This window comes from Gorilla gorilla, chromosome 7 (genome assembly GCF_029281585.2).
Source record: "Gorilla gorilla gorilla isolate KB3781 chromosome 7, NHGRI_mGorGor1-v2.1_pri, whole genome shotgun sequence".
Taxonomy (NCBI): Eukaryota; Metazoa; Chordata; class Mammalia; order Primates; family Hominidae; genus Gorilla; species Gorilla gorilla.
Window position 1 is genome coordinate 2,272,192 of NC_073231.2, and position 21,470 is coordinate 2,293,661.

Genomic DNA, 21,470 nt, shown 5'->3' on the forward strand with positions numbered 1-21,470 from the left:
CTACACAGATTTCTCTATAAATATGGAAATAATTACAGCGCTATCTCTATAAACTTTGAAATATCTACACCGCCATCTGTATGAACATGGAAATATCTACACCGCCATCTGTACAAACAAGGACATATCTACACCGCCATCTGTATTAAGATGGAAATATCTACACCGCTATCTGTATAAACATGGAAATATCTGCCAAACTATATGTATAAAAATGGAAATATCCGCACCGCTATCTGTATAAACATGGAAATATCTACACTGCTATCTGCATAAACATGGATATATCCACACCGCTATCTGTGTAAACATGGAAATGCCTACACCGCTATCAGTGTAAACATGGAAATATCTACACCCCAATCTGTGTAAACATGAAAATATCTACACCGCCATCCCCATAAACATGGAAATATCCACACCACCGTCTGTATAAACATGGAAATATCTATACCGCTGTCTGCATAAACATGGAAATATCTACACCACCATTTCCATGAACATGGAAATATCTACTCCGCCATCTGTACGAACATGGAAATATCTACACCACCATCTGTACGAACATGGAAATATCTACAACGCCATGTGTATGAACATGGAAATATCTACATCGCCATCTGTATGAACATGGAAATATCTACACGGCTAACTGTATGAACATGGAAATATCTACACCGCCATCTGTATGAACATGGAAATATCTACACCGCCATCTGTATGAACATGGAAATATCTACACCGCCATCTGTATGAACATGGAAATATCTACACCGCTAACTGTGTGAACATGGAAATATCTACACCGCTATCTGTGTGAACATGGAAATATCTACACCGCTATCTGTATGAACATGGAAATATCTACACCGCTATCTGTATGAACATGGAAATATCTACACCGCTATCTGTATGAACATGGAAAAATCTACACCGCTATCTGTATATCAATGGAAATATCTACAATGCTATCTCTATAAACATGGAAATAACTACACTGCTATCTGTATAAACATGGAAATATCTACACTGCCATCTCTATGAACATGGAAATATCTACACCGCCATTTTTATGAACACGGAAATATCTACACCGCCATCTGTATGAACATGGAAATATCTTCACCGCCATCTGCATGAACATGGATATATCTACACTGGCATTTAGATGAACATGGAAATATCTACACCGCTGTCTGCATGAACATGGAAATATCTACACAGCTTTCTGCATATACATGGAAATATCTACAGAGATTTCTCTATAAATATGGAAATAACTACAGCGCTATCTCTATAAACTTCGAAATATCTACACCGCCATCTGTATGAACATGGAAATATCTACACCGCCATCTGTACAAACATGGATATATCTACAAAGCCATGTGTATAAAGATGGAAATATCTACACCGCTATCTGTATAAACATGGAAATATCCGCCCAACTTTCTGTATAAACATGGAAATATCCGCACCGCTATCTGTATAAACTTGGAAATATCTACACCGCTATCTGCATAAACATGGAAATATCCACACCGAGATCTGTGTAATCATGGAAATGTCTACACCGCTATCTGTGTAAACATGAAAATATCAACAACGCCATCTCCATTAACATGGAAATATCTACACCGCCATCTGTATGAACATGGAAATATCTACACCGCCATCTCTATAAACGTGGAAATATCTACACCGCTATCTGTATGAACTTGGAAATATCTACACTGCTATCTGTACAAAATTGAAATTATCTACACCACTATCTCTATAAACATGGAAATATCTACACTGCTATCTGTATAAACATGGAAATATCTACACCGCTATCTGTATAAATATGGAAATATCTTCACCGCTATCTGTATAAACATGGAAATATCTACAATGCTGTCTCTATAAACTTGGAAATAACTACACCACTGTCTCTGTAAACATTGAAATATCTAGACCGCCATCTCTATAAACATGGAAATATCTAAACCACCATCTGTATAAACATGGAAATATCTATACGGCTATCTGCATAAACATGGAAATATCTACACCGCCTTCTCTATGAACATGGAAATATCTACACCGCCATCTGTACGAACAAGGAAATATCTATACTGCCATCTGTATGAACATGTAAATATCTACACTGCTATCTGTATGAACATGGAAATATCTACACCGCTAACTGTATGAACATGAAAATATCTACACCGCTATCTGTATGAACATGGAAATATCTACAAAGTTATCTGTATGAACATGGAAATACCTACACCGCTATCTGTATGAACATGGAAATATCTACACCGCTATCTGTACGAACATGGAAATATCAACAACGCTATCTGTATGAATATGCAAATATCTACACAGCTATCTGTATATCAATGCAAATATCTACACTGCTATCTCTATAAACATGGAAATAACTACACTGCTATCTGTATAAACATGGAAATATTTACACCGCCACCTGCATGAACATGGAAATGCCTTCACTGCCATCCGTACGAACATGGAAATATCTACACCGCCATCTGTATGAACATGTTAAAATCTACACCGCCATCTGTATGAACATGGAAATATCTACAGCGCCATCTGTATGAACATGGAAATATCTACACCACTATTGGTATGAACATGGAAATATCTACACCGCTATGTGTATGAACATGGAAATATCTACACCGCTATCTGTATGAACATGGAAATATCTACACCGCCATCTGTATGAACATGGAAATATCCACACCGCTATCTGTATGAACATGCAAATATCTACACAGCTATCTGTATATCAATGGAAATATCCACCGCTATCTCTATAAACATGTTAATAACTACAGTGCTATCTGTATAAACATGGAAATATCCACACCGACATCTCTATGAACATGGAAATATCTACACCGCCATTTATTTGAACATGGAAATATCTACACCGCCATCTCTATGAACATGGAAATATCTACACCGCCATTTGTATGAACATGGAAATATCTACACTGCCATCTGTATGACCATGGAAATATCTTCACCGCCATCTGTATGAGCATGGATATATCTACACTGGCATCTGGATGAACATGGAAATATCTACACCGCTATCTGCATGAACATGGAAATACCTACACAGCTATCTGCATATACATGGAAATATCTACACAGATTTCTCTATATATATGGAAATAACTACAGTGCTATCTCTATAAACTTTGAAATATCTACACCGCCATCTGTATGAACACGGAAATATCTACACCGCCATCTGTACGTACATGGACATGTCTACACCGCCATCTGTATTAAGATGGAAATATCTACACCGCTATCTGTATAAACATGGAAATATCTGCCCAACTATCTGTACAAACATGGAAATATCTGCACCGCTATCTGTGTAAACATGGAAATATCTACACCGCCATCTCTATAAACATGGAAATATCTACACCGCCATCTGTATGAACATGGAAATATCTACACCGCTAACTGTATGAACATGGAAATATCTACACCGCTATCTGTATGAACATGGAAATATCTACACCGTTATCTGCATGAACATGGAAATATCTACACCGCTATCTGTACGAACATGCAAATATCTACACAGCTATGTGTATATCAATATAAATATCTACACTGCTATCTCTATAAACATGGAAATTACTACACTGCTATCTGTATAAAGATGGAAATATCTACACCGCCATTTGTATGAACATGGAAATATCTACACCGCCATCTGTATGAACATGGAAATATCTACACCGCCATCTCTATAAACATGGAAATATCTACATCGCTATCTGTATGAACTTGGAAATATCTACACTGTTCTCGGTATAAAATTGAAATTATCTACACCACTATCTCTATAAACATGGAAATATCTACACTGCTATCTGTATAAACATGGAAATATCTACACCGCTATCTGTATAAACATGGAAATATCTTCACCGCTATCTGTATAAACATGGAAGTATCTAGACCGCCATCTCTATAAACATGGTAATACCTACACCACCATCTGTATAAACATGGAAATATCTACACCGCCATCTCTATGATCATGGAAATATCTACACCGCCATCTGTACGAACATGGAAATATCTACACCGCCATCTGTATGAACATGGAAATATCTACACCGCCATCTGTATGAACATGGAAATATCTACTCCACTAACCCTATGAACATGGAAATATCTACACCGCTATCTGAATGAACTTTGAAATATCTACACCGCTATCTGTATGAACATGGAAATATCTACACCGCTATATCTATGAACATGGAAATATCTGCACCGCTATCTGTATGAACATGGAAATATCTACACCGCTATCTCTATGAACATGGAAATATCTACACCGCTATCTGTATGAACATGCAAATATCTACACAGCTGTCTGTATAATATTGAAATTATCTACCACACTATCTCTATAAACATGGAAATAACCACACTGCTCTCTGTATAAACATGGAAATATCTACACCGCCATCTCTATGAACAAGGAAATATCTACACCGCCATCTCTATGAACATGGAAATAGCTATACCGCCATTTGTTTGAACATGGAAATATCTACAACGCCATCTGTATGAACATGGATATATCTACACCGGCATCTGGAAGAACATGGAAATATCAACACCGTTATCTTCAAGAACATGGAAATATCTACACAGCTATCTGCATATACATGGAAATATCTACACAGATTTCTCTATAAATATGGAAATAACTACAACGCTATCTCTATAAAGTTCGAAATATCTACACCGCCATCTGTATGAACATGGAAATATCTTCACCGCCATCTGTATGAACATGGATATATCTACACCGGCATCTGGAAGAACATGGAAATATCTACACCGCTATCTTCAAGAACATGGAAATATCTACACAGCAATCTGCATATACATGGAAATATCTACACAGATTTCTCTATAAATATGGAAATAACTACAACGCTATCTCTATAAATTTCGAAATATCTACACCGCCATCTGTATGAACATGGAAATATCTACAACGCCATCTGTACGAACATGGAAATATCTACACCGCTATCTGTATAAACATGGAAATATCTACACCGCTATCTGTATAAACATGGAAATATCTTCACCGCTATCTGTGTATACATGGAAATATCAAGAATGCTGTCTCTATAAACTTTGAAATAACTACACCACTATCTCTATAAACATGGGAATATCTAGACTGCCATCTCTATAAACATGGAAATATCCACACCACCGTCTGTATAAACATGGAAATATCTATACCGCTATCTGCATAAACATGGAAATATCTACACCGCCATCTCTATGAACATGGAAATATCTACACCGCCATCTGAAAGAACATGGAAATATTTACACCGCCATCTGTATGAACATGTGAATATCTAAACCGCCATCTGTATGAACATGGAAATATCTACACCGCTAACTGTAAGAACATGGAAATACCTTCACCGCTCTCTGTATGAACATGGAAATATCTACACCTCTATCTGTATGAATATGGAAATATCTACACCTCTCTCTGTATGAACATGGAAATATGTACACCGCTATCTGTATGAACATGGAATTATCTACACCGCTATCTGTATGAACATGCAAATATCTACACAGCTATCTGTATGTCAATGGAAATATCTACACTGCTATCTCTGTAAACTTGGAAATAACTACACTGCTATGTGTATAAACATGGAAATATCTACACCACCACCTGTATGAACATGGAAATATCTACACTGCCATCCGTACGAACATGGAATTATCTGCACCGCCATCTCTATGAACATGTAAATATCTACACCGCCATCTGTATGAACATGGAAATATCTACACCGCTAACTGTATGAACATGGAAATATCTACACCGCTATCTGTATGAACATGGAATTATCTACACCGCTATCTGTATGAACATGGAATTATCTACACCACTATCTGTATATCAATGGAAATATCTACACTGCTATCTCTATATACATGGAAATAACTACACTGCTATCTGTATAAACATGGAAATATCTACACCGCCATCTCTATGAACATGGAAATATCTACACCGCCATTTGTATTAACATGAAAATATCTACACCGCCATCTCTATGAACATGGAAATATCTACACCGCCATCTGTATGAACATGGAAATATCTTCACCGCCATCTGTATGAACATGGATCTATCTACACCGGCATCCCGATGAACATGGAAATATCTACACCGCTTTCTGTGTGAACATGGAAATATCTACACAGCTATCTGCATATAGATGGAAATATCTACACAGATTTCTCTATAAATATGGAAATAACTAGAATGCTATATCTATAAACTTCGAAATATCTACACCGCCATCTGTATGAACATGGAAATATGTACAACGCCATCTGTATGAACATGGACATATCTACACCGCCATCTGTATTTAGATGGAAATATCTACACCGATATCTGTATAAACATGGAAATATCTGCCCAAATATCTGTATAAACATGGAAATGTCCTCACCGCTATCTGTATAAACATGGAATTATCTACACTGCTATCTGCATAAACATTTAAATATCGACACCGCTATCTGTGTAAACACGGAAATGTCTACACCGCTATCTGTGTAAACACGGAAATATCTACACCGCCATCTCTATAAACATGGAAATATCTACACCGCCATCTGTATGAACATGGAAATATCGACACCACTAACTGTATGAATATGGAAATATCTACACCGCTATCTGTATGAACATGGAAATATCTACACCGTTATCTGTATGAACAGGGAAATATCTACACCGCTATCTGTATGAACATGGAAATATCTAAACCGCTATCTGTACAAACATGGAAATATCTATACCGCTATCAGTATGAGCATGCAAATATCTACACAGCTATATGTATACCAATGGAAATATCTACATTGCTATCTCTATAAACATGGAAATAACCACACTTTTATCTGTATAAACATGGAAATATCTACACCGCCACCTGTATGAACATGGAAATATCTACACCGCCACCTGTATGAACATGGAAATATCTACACCGCCATCTGTATGAACATGGAAATATCTACACCGCCATCTCTATAAAGGTGGAAATATCTACACCGCTATCTGTATGAACTTGGAAATATCTACACTGCTATCTGTATAAAATTGAAATTATCTACACCACTATCTCTATAAACATGGAAATATCTACACTGCTGTCTGTATAAACATGCAAATATCTTCACCGCTATCTTTATAAACATGGAAATATCTACACCGCTTTCTGTATGAACATGGAAATATCTACACCGCTACTTATATAAACATGGAAATATAAGCACCGCTATCTGTATGAACATGGAAATATCTACACTGCTATCTGTATAAACATGGAAATATCCGCCCAACTATCTGTATAAACATGGAAATATCCGCACCGCTATCTGAATAAACATGGAAATATCCGCACCGCTATCTGTATAAACATGGAAATATCTACACTGCTATCTGCATAAACATGGAAATATCCACAGCGCTATCTGTGTAAACATGGAAATGTCTGCACCGCTATCTGTGTAAACATGGAAATATCTCCACCGCCATCTGTGTAAACGTGAAAATATCTACACCGCCATCTCTAAAAACATGGAAATATCTACACCGCCATCTGTATGAACATGGATATATATATACCGCCATCTCTATAAACGTGGAAATATCTACACCGGTATCTGTATGAACTTGGAAATATCTACACTGCTATCTGTATAAACATGTAAATATCTACACCGCTATCTGAATAAACATGGAAATATCTTCACCGCCATCTGTATAAACATGGAAATATCTACAATGCTGTCTCTATAAACTTGGAAATAACTTCACCACTATCTCTATAAACATGGAAATATCTATACCGCTATCTGCATAAACATGGAAATATCTACACCGCCATCTCTATGAACATGGAAATATCTACACCGCCATCTGTATGAACATGGAAATATCTACACCGCCATCTGTATGAACATGTAAATATCTACACCGCCATCTGTATGAACATGGAAATATCTACACCGCTAACTGAATAAACATGGAAATATCTACACCGCTATCTGTATGAACATGGAAATATCTACACCGTTATCTGTATGAACATGGAAATATCTACACTGCTATCTGTATGAACGTGGAAATATCTACACCGCTATCTGTACGAACATGGAAATATCTACACCGCTATCTGTATGAACATGGAAATATCTACACAGCTATATGTATATCAGTGGAAATATCTACATTGCTATCTCTATAAACATGGAAATAACTACACTGCTATCTGTATGAACATGGAAATATCTACACGGCCATCTGTATGAACATGTAAATATCTACAAAGCCATCTGTATGAACATGGAAATATCTACACCGCTAACTGAATGAACATGGAAATATCTACACAGCTATCTGTATGAACATGGAAATATCTACACCGCTATCTGTAAAACATGGAAATATATACACCGCTATCTGTATGAACATGGAAATATCTACACCGCTATCTGTATGAACATGGAAATGTCTACACCGCTATCTGTATGAACATGCAAATATCTACACAGCTATCTTTATATCAATGGAAATATCTACACCGCTATCTCTATAAACATGGTAATATCTAGACCACCATCTCTCTAAACATGGAAATATCTACACCACCATCTGTATAAACATGGAAATATCTATAACGCTATCTGCATAAACATGGAAATATCTACACCGCCATCTCTAAGAACATGGATATATCTACACGGCCATCTGTACGAACATGGAAATATCTACACCGCCATCTGTATGAACATGTAAATATCTACACGGCCATCTCTAGGGACATGGAAATATCTAAACCGCTAACTGTATGACCATGGAAATATCTACACCGCTATCTGTATGAACATGGAAATATGTACACCGATATCTGTATGAAGATGGAAATATCTACACCGCTATCTGTATGAACATGGAAATATCTACACCGCTATCTGTACGAAGATGGAAATATCAACACCGCTATCAGTATGAACATGCAAATATCTACACAGCTATGTGTATATCAATGGAAATATCTACACTTCTATCTCCATAAACATGGAAATAACTACACTGCTATCTGTATAAACATGGAAATATCTACACCGCCATCTCTATGAACATGGAAATATCTACACCTCCATTTGTATGAACATGGAAATATCTACACCGCCATCTCTATGAACATGGAAATATCTACACTGCTATCTGTATAAAATTGAAATTATCTACACCACTATCTCTATAAACATGGAAATATCTACACTGCTGTCTGTATAAACATGGAAATATCTACATCGCTATCTGTATAAACAAGGAAATATCTTCACCGCTATCTTTATAAACATGGAAATATCTACAACGCTGTCTCTATAAACTTGGAAATAACTACACCACTATCTCTATAAACATGGAAATATCTAGACCGCCGTCTCTATAAACATGGAAATATCTACACCACCATCTGTATAAACATGGAAATGCCTATACCGCTATCTGCATAAACATGGAAATATGTACACCGCCATCTCTATGAACATGGAAATATCTACACCGCCATTTGTATCAGCACGGAAATATCTACACCGCCATGTGTATGAACATGGAAATATCTACACCGCCATCTGTATGAACATGGAAATATCTACACCGCCATCTGTATGAACATGGAAATATCTTCACCGCCATCTGTACGAACATGGATATATCTACACCGCCATCTGTATTAAGATGGAAATATCTACACCGCTATCTGTATAAGCATGGAAATATCTGCCCAACTATCTGTAGAAACATGGAAATATCCGCACCGCTATCTGTATAAACATGGAAATATCTACACCGCTATCTGCATAAACATGGAAATATCCACACCGCTATCTGTGTAAACATGGAAATGTCTACACCGCTATCTGTGTAAACATGGAAATAACTCCACCGCCATCTGTGTAAACGTGAAAATATCTACACCGCCATCTCTAAAAACATGGAAATATCTACACCGCTATCTGTATGAACATGGAAATATCTACACCGCCATCTCTATAAACGTGGAAATATCTACACCGCTATCTGTATGAACTTGGAAATATCTACACTGCTATCTGTACAAAATTGAAATTATCTACACCACTATCTCTATAAACATGGAAATATCTACACTGCTATCTGTATAAACATGGAAATATCTACACCGCTATCTGTATAAATATGGAAATATCTTCACCGCTATCTGTATAAACATGGAAATATCTACAATGCTGTCTCTATAAACTTGGAAATAACTACACCACTGTCTCTGTAAACATTGAAATATCTAGACCGCCATCTCTATAAACATGGAAATATCTAAACCACCATCTGTATAAACATGGAAATATCTATACGGCTATCTGCATAAACATGGAAATATCTACACCGCCTTCTCTATGAACATGGAAATATCTACACCGCCATCTGTACGAACAAGGAAATATCTATACTGCCATCTGTATGAACATGTAAATATCTACACTGCTATCTGTATGAACATGGAAATATCTACACCGCTAACTGTATGAACATGAAAATATCTACACCGCTATCTGTATGAACATGGAAATATCTACAAAGTTATCTGTATGAACATGGAAATACCTACACCGCTATCTGTATGAACATGGAAATATCTACACCGCTATCTGTACGAACATGGAAATATCAACAACGCTATCTGTATGAATATGCAAATATCTACACAGCTATCTGTATATCAATGCAAATATCTACACTGCTATCTCTATAAACATGGAAATAACTACACTGCTATCTGTATAAACATGGAAATATTTACACCGCCACCTGCATGAACATGGAAATGCCTTCACTGCCATCCGTACGAACATGGAAATATCTACACCGCCATCTGTATGAACATGTTAAAATCTACACCGCCATCTGTATGAACATGGAAATATCTACAGCGCCATCTGTATGAACATGGAAATATCTACACCACTATTGGTATGAACATGGAAATATCTACACCGCTATGTGTATGAACATGGAAATATCTACACCGCTATCTGTATGAACATGGAAATATCTACACCGCCATCTGTATGAACATGGAAATATCCACACCGCTATCTGTATGAACATGCAAATATCTACACAGCTATCTGTATATCAATGGAAATATCCACCGCTATCTCTATAAACATGTTAATAACTACAGTGCTATCTGTATAAACATGGAAATATCCACACCGACATCTCTATGAACATGGAAATATCTACACCGCCATTTATTTGAACATGGAAATATCTACACCGCCATCTCTATGAACATGGAAATATCTACACCGCCATTTGTATGAACATGGAAATATCTACACTGCCATCTGTATGACCATGGAAATATCTTCACCGCCATCTGTATGAGCATGGATATATCTACACTGGCATCTGGATGAACATGGAAATATCTACACCGCTATCTGCATGAACATGGAAATACCTACACAGCTATCTGCATATACATGGAAATATCTACACAGATTTCTCTATATATATGGAAATAACTACAGTGCTATCTCTATAAACTTTGAAATATCTACACCGCCATCTGTATGAACACGGAAATATCTACACCGCCATCTGTACGTACATGGACATGTCTACACCGCCATCTGTATTAAGATGGAAATATCTACACCGCTATCTGTATAAACATGGAAATATCTGCCCAACTATCTGTACAAACATGGAAATATCTGCACCGCTATCTGTGTAAACATGGAAATATCTACACCGCCATCTCTATAAACATGGAAATATCTACACCGCCATCTGTATGAACATGGAAATATCTACACCGCTAACTGTATGAACATGGAAATATCTACACCGCTATCTGTATGAACATGGAAATATCTACACCGTTATCTGCATGAACATGGAAATATCTACACCGCTATCTGTACGAACATGCAAATATCTACACAGCTATGTGTATATCAATATAAATATCTACACTGCTATCTCTATAAACATGGAAATTACTACACTGCTATCTGTATAAAGATGGAAATATCTACACCGCCATTTGTATGAACATGGAAATATCTACACCGCCATCTGTATGAACATGGAAATATCTACACCGCCATCTCTATAAACATGGAAATATCTACATCGCTATCTGTATGAACTTGGAAATATCTACACTGTTCTCGGTATAAAATTGAAATTATCTACACCACTATCTCTATAAACATGGAAATATCTACACTGCTATCTGTATAAACATGGAAATATCTACACCGCTATCTGTATAAACATGGAAATATCTTCACCGCTATCTGTATAAACATGGAAGTATCTAGACCGCCATCTCTATAAACATGGTAATACCTACACCACCATCTGTATAAACATGGAAATATCTACACCGCCATCTCTATGAACATGGAAATATCTACACCGCCATCTGTACGAACATGGAAATATCTACACCGCCATCTGTATGAACATGGAAATATCTACACCGCCATCTGTATGAACATGGAAATATCTACTCCACTAACCCTATGAACATGGAAATATCTACACCGCTATCTGAATGAACTTTGAAATATCTACACCGCTATCTGTATGAACATGGAAATATCTACACCGCTATATCTATGAACATGGAAATATCTGCACCACTATCTGTATGAACATGGAAATATCTACACCGCTATCTCTATGAACATGGAAATATCTACACCGCTATCTGTATGAACATGCAAATATCTACACAGCTGTCTGTATAATATTGAAATTATCTACCACACTATCTCTATAAACATGGAAATAACCACACTGCTCTCTGTATAAACATGGAAATATCTACACCGCCATCTCTATGAACAAGGAAATATCTACACCGCCATCTCTATGAACATGGAAATAGCTATACCGCCATTTGTTTGAACATGGAAATATCTACAACGCCATCTGTATGAACATGGATATATCTACACCGGCATCTGGAAGAACATGGAAATATCAACACCGTTATCTTCAAGAACATGGAAATATCTACACAGCTATCTGCATATACATGGAAATATCTACACAGATTTCTCTATAAATATGGAAATAACTACAACGCTATCTCTATAAAGTTCGAAATATCTACACCGCCATCTGTATGAACATGGAAATATCTTCACCGCCATCTGTATGAACATGGATATATCTACACCGGCATCTGGAAGAACATGGAAATATCTACACCGCTATCTTCAAGAACATGGAAATATCTACACAGCAATCTGCATATACATGGAAATATCTACACAGATTTCTCTATAAATATGGAAATAACTACAACGCTATCTCTATAAATTTCGAAATATCTACACCGCCATCTGTATGAACATGGAAATATCTACAACGCCATCTGTACGAACATGGAAATATCTACACCGCTATCTGTATAAACATGGAAATATCTACACCGCTATCTGTATAAACATGGAAATATCTTCACCGCTATCTGTGTATACATGGAAATATCAAGAATGCTGTCTCTATAAACTTTGAAATAACTACACCACTATCTCTATAAACATGGGAATATCTAGACTGCCATCTCTATAAACATGGAAATATCCACACCACCGTCTGTATAAACATGGAAATATCTATACCGCTATCTGCATAAACATGGAAATATCTACACCGCCATCTCTATGAACATGGAAATATCTACACCGCCATCTGAAAGAACATGGAAATATTTACACCGCCATCTGTATGAACATGTGAATATCTAAACCGCCATCTGTATGAACATGGAAATATCTACACCGCTAACTGTAAGAACATGGAAATACCTTCACCGCTCTCTGTATGAACATGGAAATATCTACACCTCTATCTGTATGAATATGGAAATATCTACACCTCTCTCTGTATGAACATGGAAATATGTACACCGCTATCTGTATGAACATGGAATTATCTACACCGCTATCTGTATGAACATGCAAATATCTACACAGCTATCTGTATGTCAATGGAAATATCTACACTGCTATCTCTGTAAACTTGGAAATAACTACACTGCTATGTGTATAAACATGGAAATATCTACACCACCACCTGTATGAACATGGAAATATCTACACTGCCATCCGTACGAACATGGAATTATCTGCACCGCCATCTGTATGAACATGTAAATATCTACACCGCCATCTGTATGAACATGGAAATATCTACACCGCTAACTGTATGAACATGGAAATATCTACACCGCTATCTGTATGAACATGGAATTATCTACACCGCTATCTGTATGAACATGGAATTATCTACACCACTATCTGTATATCAATGGAAATATCTACACTGCTATCTCTATATACATGGAAATAACTACACTGCTATCTGTATAAACATGGAAATATCTACACCGCCATCTCTATGAACATGGAAATATCTACACCGCCATTTGTATTAACATGAAAATATCTACACCGCCATCTCTATGAACATGGAAATATCTACACCGCCATCTGTATGAACATGGAAATATCTTCACCGCCATCTGTATGAACATGGATCTATCTACACCGGCATCCCGATGAACATGGAAATATCTACACCGCTTTCTGTGTGAACATGGAAATATCTACACAGCTATCTGCATATAGATGGAAATATCTACACAGATTTCTCTATAAATATGGAAATAACTAGAATGCTATATCTATAAACTTCGAAATATCTACACCGCCATCTGTATGAACATGGAAATATGTACAACGCCATCTGTATGAACATGGACATATCTACACCGCCATCTGTATTTAGATGGAAATATCTACACCGATATCTGTATAAACATGGAAATATCTGCCCAAATATCTGTATAAACATGGAAATGTCCTCACCGCTATCTGTATAAACATGGAATTATCTACACTGCTATCTGCATAAACATTTAAATATCCACACCGCTATCTGTGTAAACACGGAAATGTCTACACCGCTATCTGTGTAAACACGGAAATATCTACACCGCCATCTCTATAAACATGGAAATATCTACACCGCCATCTGTATGAACATGGAAATATCGACACCACTAACTGTATGAACATGGAAATATCTACACCGCTATCTGTATGAACATGGAAATATCTACACCGTTATCTGTATGAACAGGGAAATATCTACACCGCTATCTGTATGAACATGGAAATATCTAAACCGCTATCTGTACAAACATGGAAATATCTATACCGCTATCAGTATGAGCATGCAAATATCTACACAGCTATATGTATACCAATGGAAATATCTACATTGCTATCTCTATAAACATGGAAATAACCACACTTTTATCTGTATAAACATGGAAATATCTACACCACCACCTGTATGAACATGGAAATATCTACACCGCCACCTGTATGAACATGGAAATATCTACACCGCCATCTGTATGAACATGGAAATATCTACACCGCCATCTCTATAAAGGTGGAAATATCTACACCGCTATCTGTATGAACTTGGAAATATCTACACTGCTATCTGTATAAAATTGAAATTATCTACACCACTATCTCTATAAACATGGAAATATCTACACTGCTGTCTGTATAAACATGCAAATATCTTCACCGCTATCTTTATAAACATGGAAATATCTACACCGCTTTCTGTATGAACATGGAAATATCTACACCGCTACTTATATAAACATGGAAATATAAGCACCGCTATCTGTATGAACATGGAAATATCTACACTGCTATCTGTATAAACATGGAAATATCCGCCCAACTATCTGTATAAACATGGAAATATCCGCACCGCTATCTGAATAAACATGGAAATATCCGCACCGCTATCTGTATAAACATGGAAATATCTACACTGCTATCTGCATAAACATGGAAATATCCACAGCGCTATCTGTGTAAACATGGAAATGTCTGCACCGCTATCTGTGTAAACATGGAAATATCTCCACCGCCATCTGTGTAAACGTGAAAATATCTACACCGCCATCTCTAAAAACATGGAAATATCTACACCGCCATCTGTATGAACATGGATATATATATATCGCCATCTCTATAAACGTGGAAATATCTACACCGGTATCTGTATGAACTTGGAAATATCTACACTGCTATCTGTATAAACATGTAAATATCTACACCGCTATCTGAATAAACATGGAAATATCTTCACCGCCATCTGTATAAACATGGAAATATCTACAATGCTGTCTCTATAAACTTGGAAATAACTTCACCACTATCTCTATAAACATGGAAATATCTATACCGCTATCTGCATAAACATGGAAATATCTACACCGCCATCTCTATGAACATGGAAATATCTACACCGCCATCTGTATGAACATGGAAATATCTACACCGCCATCTGTATGAACATGTAAATATCTACACCGCCATCTGTATGAACATGGAAATATCTACACCGCTAACTGAATAAACATGGAAATATCTACACCGCTATCTGTATGAACATGGAAATATCTACACCGTTATCTGTATGAACATGGAAATATCTACACTGCTATCTGTATGAACGTGGAAATATCTACACCGCTATCTGTACGAACATGGAAATATCTACACCGCTATCTGTATGAACATGGAAATATCTACACAGCTATATGTATATCAGTGGAAATATCTACATTGCTATCTCTATAAACATGGAAATAACTACACTGCTATCTGTATGAACATGGAAATATCTACACGGCCATCTGTATGAACATGTAAATATCTACAAAGCCATCTGTATGAACATGGAAATATCTACACCGCTAACTGAATGAACATGGAAATATCTACACAGCTATCTGTATGAACATGGAAATATCTACACCGCTATCTGTAAAACATGGAAATATATACACCGCTATCTGTATGAACATGGAAATATCTACACCGCTATCTGTATGAACATGGAAATGTCTACACCGCTATCTGTATGAACATGCAAATATCTACACAGCTATCTGTATATCAATGGAAATATCTACACCGCTATCTCTATAAACATGGTAATATCTAGACCACCATCTCTCTAAACATGGAAATATCTACACCACCATCTGTATAAACATGGAAATATCTATAACGCTATCTGCATAAACATGGAAATATCTACACCGCCATCTCTAAGAACATGGATATATCTACACGGCCATCTGTACGAACATGGAAATATCTACACCGCCATCTGTATGAACATGTAAATATCTACACGGCCATCTCTAGGGACATGGAAATATCTAAACCGCTAACTGTATGACCATGGAAATATCTACACCGCTATCTGTATGAACATGGAAATATGTACACCGATACCTGTATGAAGATGGAAATATCTACACCGCTATCTGTATGAACATGGAAATATCTACACCGCTATCTGTACGAAGATGGAAATATCAACACCGCTATCAGTATGAACATGCAAATATCTACACAGCTATGTGTATATCAATGGAAATATCTACACTTCTATCTCCATAAACATGGAAATAACTACACTGCTATCTGTATAAACATGGAAATATCTACACCGCCATCTCTATGAACATGGAAATATCTACACCTCCATTTGTATGAACATGGAAATATCTACACCGCCATCTCTATGAACATGGAAATATCTACACTGCTATCTGTATAAAATTGAAATTATCTACACCACTATCTCTATAAACATGGAAATATCTACACTGCTGTCTGTATAAACATGGAAATATCTACATCGCTATCTGTATAAACAAGGAAATATCTTCACCGCTATCTTTATAAACATGGAAATATCTACAACGCTGTCTCTATAAACTTGGAAATAACTACACCACTATCTCTATAAACATGGAAATATCTAGACCGCCGTCTCTATAAACATGGAAATATCTACACCACCATCTGTATAAACATGGAAATGCCTATACCGCTATCTGCATAAACATGGAAATATGTACACCGCCATCTCTATGAACATGGAAATATCTACACCGCCATTTGTATCAGCACGGAAATATCTACACCGCCATGTGTATGAACATGGAAATATCTACACCGCCATTTGTATGAACATGGAAATATCTACACTGCCATCTGTATGAACATGGAAATACCTTCACCGCCATCTGTACGAACATGGATATATCTACACCGCCATCTGTATTAAGATGGAAATATCTACACCGCTATCTGTATAAGCATGGAAATATCTGCCCAACTATCTGTAGAAACATGGAAATATCCGCACCGCTATCTGTATAAACATGGAAATATCTACACCGCTATCTGCATAAACATGGAAATATCCACACCGCTATCTGTGTAAACATGGAAATGTCTACACCGCTATCTGTGTAAACATGGAAATAACTCCACCGCCATCTGTGTAAACGTGAAAATATCTACACCGCCATCTCTAAAAACATGGAAATATCTACACCGCTATCTGTATGAACATGGAAATATCTAGACCGCCATCTCTATAAACATGGAAATATCTACAACACCATCTGTATAAACATGGAAATATCTATACCGCTATCTGCATAAACATGGAAATATATACACCGCCATCTCTATGAACATGGAAATATCTACACCGCCATCTGTACGAACATGGAAATATCTACACCGCCATCTGCATGAACATGTAAATATCTACACCGCCCTCTGTATGAACATGGAAATATCTACACCGCTAACTGTATGAACATGGAAATATCTACACAGCTATCTGTATGAACATGGAAATATCTACACCGTTATCTGTATGAACATGGAAATATCTACACCGCTATCTGTAAGAACATGGAAATATCTACACCGCTGTCTGTACGAACATGGAAATATCTACACCGCTATCAGTATGAACATGCAAATATCTACACAGCTATATGTATACCAATGGAAATATCTACAATGCTATCTCTATAAACTTGGAAATAACTACACTGCTATCTGTATAAACATGGAAATACCTACACCGTCTCCTGTACGAACATGGAAATATCTACACCGCCATCTGTATGAACATATAAATATCTACACAGCTATCTGTATATCAATCGAAATATCTACGCTGCTATCTCTATAAACATGGAAATAACTACACTGCTATGTGTATAAACATGGAAATATCTACACTGCCATCTCTATGAACACGGAAATATCTACACCACCATTTGTATGAACATGGAAATATCTACACCGCCATCTCTATGAACATGGAAATATCTACACCGCCATGTGTATGAACATGGAAATATCTACACAGCCATCTGGATGAACATGGAAATATCTACACAGATTTCTCTATAAATATGGAAATAACTACAGGGCTATCTCTATAAACTTCGAAATATCTACACCGCCATCTCTAGGAACATGGAAATATCTACACGGCCATCTGTACGAACATGGAAATATCTACACCGCCATCTGTATGAACATGTAAATATCTACACGGCAATCTCTATGGACATGGAAATATCTAAAACGCTAACTGTATGACCATGGAAATATCTACATCGCTATCTGTATGAACATGGAAATATCTACACCGCTATCTGTATGTACATGGAAATATCTACACCGCTATCTGTATGAACATGGAAATATCTACACCGCTATCTGTACGAACATGGAAATATCTACACCGCTATCTGTATGAACATGCAAATATCTACACAGCTATCTGTATATCAACGGAAATATCTACACTGCTATCTCTATAAACATGGAAATAACTACACTGCTATCTATATGAACATGGAAATATCTACACCGCCTTCTCTATGAACATGGAAATATCTACACCGCCATTTGTATGAACATGGAAAAATCTACACCGCCATCTCTATGAACATGGAAATATCTACACCGCCATGTGTATGAACATGGAAATATCCTCACCGCCATCTGTATGAACATGGAAATATCTTCACCGCAATCTGTATGAACATGGATATATCTACACCGGCATCTGGATGAACATGGAAATATCTACACCGCTATCTGCATGAACATTGAAATATCTACATAGCTATCTGCATATACATGGAAATATCTACACAGATTTCTCTATAAATATGGAAATAACTACAGCGCTATCTCTATAAACTTCGAAATATCTACACCGCCATCTGTATGAACATGGAAATATCTACACCGCCATCTGTACGAACATGGACATATCTACACCGCCATCTGTATTAAGATGGAAATATCTACACCGCCATCTGTTTAAACATGGAAATATCTGCCTAAATATCTGTATAAACATGGAAATATCCGCACCGCTATCTGTATAAACATGGAAATATCTACACCGCTCTCTGCATAAACATGGAAATATCCACACCACTATCTGTGTAAACATGGAAATGTCTGCACCGCTATCTTTGTAAACATGGAAATATCTCCACCGCCATCTCTGTAAACGTGAAAATATCTACACCGCCATATCTAAAAACATGGAAATATCTACACCGCCATCTGTATGAACATGGAAATATCTACACCGCCATCTCTATAAACGTGGAAATATCTACACCGCTATCTGTATGAACTTGGAAATATCTACGCTGCAATCTGTATAAAATTGAAATTATCTACACCACTATCTCTATAAACATGGAAATATCTGCACTGCCATCTCTATAAACGTGGAAATATCTACACCGCTATCTGTACGAACATGGAAATATCTACACCGCTATCTGTATGAACATGCAAATATCTACACAGCTATCTGTATATCAACGGAAATATCTACACTGCTATCTCTGTAAACATGGAAATAACTACACTGCTATCTGTATAAACATGGAAATATCTACACCGCCACCTGTATGAGCATGGAAATATCCACACTGCCATCCGTGCGAACATTTAAATATCTACACCGCTATCTGTATGAACTTGGAAATATCTGCACCGCTATCTCTATGAACATGGAAATATCTACACTGCTATCTGTATGACGATGGAAATATCTACACCGCTATCTGTATGAACATGCAAATATCTACACAGCTATCTGTATATCAATGGAAATATCTACACTGCTATCTCTATAAACATGGAAATAACTACACTGCTATCTGTACAAACAATGAAATATCTACACCGCCATCTCTATGAACATGGAAATATCTACAACGCCATTTGTATGAACATGGAAATATCTACACCGCCATCTCTATGAACATGGCAATCTCTACACCGCCATCTGTATGAACACGGAAATATCTTC